Here is a 3,364-nt window from a genome sequence, read left to right as displayed (position 1 = left end):
TTAGGACTACGTTAAATTTATTTAAAATTTTTTGAGATAGAAATAAAACATTTGAAATGTTAAGAACCAAATTAAATTATAATTTGATCCAAACGTTGAGCACTAAATTTGTACTTTATCCCAATTTCAATTAGTCCAAACCCCATAGCAAAACAAAAATTTATAATTTTTGGTTTTTTTTATTCAGTGATTCTAGGGCTTTTGATGTATGTTATGAATTGATAATTTTAATTTAAATAAATTTTATCATAACTAAAAACAATAAAAAAAATTTTACGGCTAAATTACAAAAAAAAAAATAAAAAACTTGGAATTAAAATAAAACTTGACCAACTTGTAATATATTACCCATGTCATTTTTTTAATGGCACCAAGTAGAAAAAGGATATGGAAGCAATTACTACCACAATTTTAGCCAAAATTAAAGTATTGTTTTTAAAAAAAATCTAAAAAGTTAATACTAAACAAATTGAGTATGAAACTCATTAAAATTAAAGTAAGTTTTTTAGTTGGAATTTCAGATGTTTCTTCTAATTAAATTTTAGATAGTTTTATATTTTATGTTAAATATTAACTACAATGTTAACTATATAATATTAATTCTCAAAAATTTCTATTGGAAAAAAGAGAGAGAGAGAGAGAGAGAACAACGAAGCTACGTACATATATATACAACGGTGACGAGTTCATGCAATTTTTCAATGGAAATAATAATAATCATAAAAGCAGTTCTCATTCTAAAGAGTATGTTACGTTGGAGTCTTGAAGAGTAAAAGTGAAAAGACATTTTACTTAACTGAGGTTAAATGTGTAATTACATAAAAGTCTCCTTATCTCCCTACATTCTAAAACATAAAAAATACAAGGGGTAAAAAAACAAAAGAATTACAAGTAAAATCCTATACCACTCTTCCTACCTAATAAACCTACAAGGAAAATTGGAAGCTACAATACAATTAAAAATCATCAAACAAAACAAGTGCAGCAGTAGTGTTCATCTGCTACATCTTTTATATTATATAGATATATAGTTTCATCTTCATCTCAGTTCTTCAAGCTCGGATTAGCCCCTAATCTTAGGCTTCAACCTGCTACACATATACACCTTTTAATTTGATTTCATCAACTTCTAACTACGTATGTATAAATGGAAATACACAATGATGAGGGTCGAGGGGGGTTTGTGTGTTCTTGTTTTGGTGTTAATTACTTCCCAAAAAATATATTTATATTAAGATAATATTATGAACTATTAAATAGTCCAGTTAAATATATATTCAATTAAATATTTTAAATTATTTAACTGTTTATAGTATCAATTTTATATAAAAATATTTTTACAATTTCTTTTGTTTCTCTAACTTTTTTATTTTTATTTTCATTTTTAGTGTTATCTAATTTTAGAATTTTGTTATATATATATATATATATATATATATATTACATCAATGAGTCATAGTTATCTATGTTCTTATTTCTTATTTTTATTTTAAATTTATGGTTTTTGATAAAATTTTAAAAACAAAATATTAAAAATAAAAATAAAAAATAAAAACGGCAAAAACAGAAACCAAAACCAAATATAAAGCAGCCTTGACTTGTTTTTCTTTAATTTTCAAAATCCTTAAAATAAAAACACTGAAAATAAAAAATAACAAGAAAAAAAAAAATCAAACTGAACCTAATTAACCGAAGAAAAGGGAATGAAATAACAAAAATTACTTGTTCTGAGTAGGATTTGGTCTGCTTGGTGGAATCCTTCTAAGGCTAGCTGCTACTACTGACTTTGATGATTTAGCCTCTTCTTTCTTTGAAACTCTATTTGATGAAGATAACACTTGTGGAACTGAAGATGAAGAAAAAGAAGAAAAAGGAGTAGGATTTGGGTGATGATGAAGAATCCTAGTAGCTTGGGACATATTAACTCCAACTGAAAGCATCAATGTCATGGCAACCATAACAACAATCATTAAGCTAGACAAGGATTTCATGGTCACAATATTTTGTTGACTTATATAATAAAAGGATGTCTTTTACTTGGTACTATATTTGCTTCTTATTGCATTGTAATGATGATATGATTGATGAGTATATGGACATATATAATATATGCTTTGTACGGGTCTGAACCATGTTTATGTTAAAAAATATATTACAAAGATGGTTGCCACGCACATCGCAAAAAGTTTGAAGATTATTGAGCTGTAAACATTTTTATAAGTATTAAAAAAGATTCTAGAATAGTAATGTATATCAGATTCATCTCATCACCCTTTTAGTACTCTTTAATTTCATTTTGTAAATATAAGTCTTTTTTTTGGACAAAAATATATACATTTCCTCACTTAGCTTTAACCATATTTAAAACATTTAGACAAATTTAATCTTAAAAGTTACTTCTACAAATATACACTTTTGACAAAAGCATACAAATAGAAAACAAAATTGTTATTGCATGTTAAAAATTAATTATTAAATTAGTTATTATATATATATTATTAATTTATTTTTAATATGTATTTTGTATTTTAATATTATTTTATATCAGTAGTTAATTTTTGACAAAAATATATAAATTAAGTATTTAAATTTTTCCACTTTAACAATATTTAAAACATCTAGATTAATTTAATCTTAAAAAAGCTACTCCTACAAATATACGCTTTTGACAAAATTAAAGCATACAAATTAAAATGAAATATCATAACTTCAAGAACATTAAAATGTTTAGATTAATTTAACCTTGAAAGTTATTATTGATGCTTAATTAATAATAACTAAGTAAACATATACTATATAATTAAATAATAAGGATATAATCAGAAAAAGTCCATCAAGCTAAGGTATATTTAGATTAACCTAATAAGATATAGATAAATATTACTAACTAAGAAATATTAAGAGTATAAGCTTAGTGAACAAATTTATTTATTTTAAATATATATTCAAAATACTTAGTACACTGCTAGAAAAATTAATTTTATCGACTATTTATTTGTCTTTTAATGATAACAAAAATAACTATTAATATATTTACTAGCAATGAAATAATATTAGTCATTTTATATTTTATCGCTAAAAAATTTTAACGATAATTATAGAATTTTTGATAAAAACTTTTTTTATGATTACAAAAAGGATATAATTATTATAACATATATATAATAACAACAACAAATATATAATTATCATAAAAATATAAAATAAATAAAATATATAATAATTATTATATTATTGTTACTAAAAATTTATCGTGATTTTTATTATAGTGGCATTCGACAACGTTTTAATATTATTGAAAAATAACTTGTATTCATCATGAGCAGAAAGTCTAATAAAAAGTAAGTTAATTAAAAAATATCTC

General features: G+C 22.9%; 1 long non-coding RNA gene across 1 annotated transcript; it reads right to left on the bottom strand.

Moving 5' to 3' along the window:
• Window positions 1–770: 770 nt before the first annotated feature.
• LOC112707576 (uncharacterized) lies at window positions 771–2,210 on the bottom strand. Its single transcript, XR_003156107.3, has 2 exons — window positions 1,723–2,210; window positions 771–1,088 (listed from the first exon to the last, which is right to left on the bottom strand). It is a non-coding gene; the product is annotated as an uncharacterized lncRNA (long non-coding RNA).
• Between the last annotated feature and the right edge of the window lie 1,154 nt (window positions 2,211–3,364).

The sequence above is a fragment of the Arachis hypogaea genome, chromosome 8 (genome assembly GCF_003086295.3).
Source record: "Arachis hypogaea cultivar Tifrunner chromosome 8, arahy.Tifrunner.gnm2.J5K5, whole genome shotgun sequence".
In the NCBI taxonomy this organism is placed as follows: Eukaryota; Viridiplantae; Streptophyta; class Magnoliopsida; order Fabales; family Fabaceae; genus Arachis; species Arachis hypogaea.
This window is presented reverse-complemented; position numbering and strand designations above follow the sequence as displayed.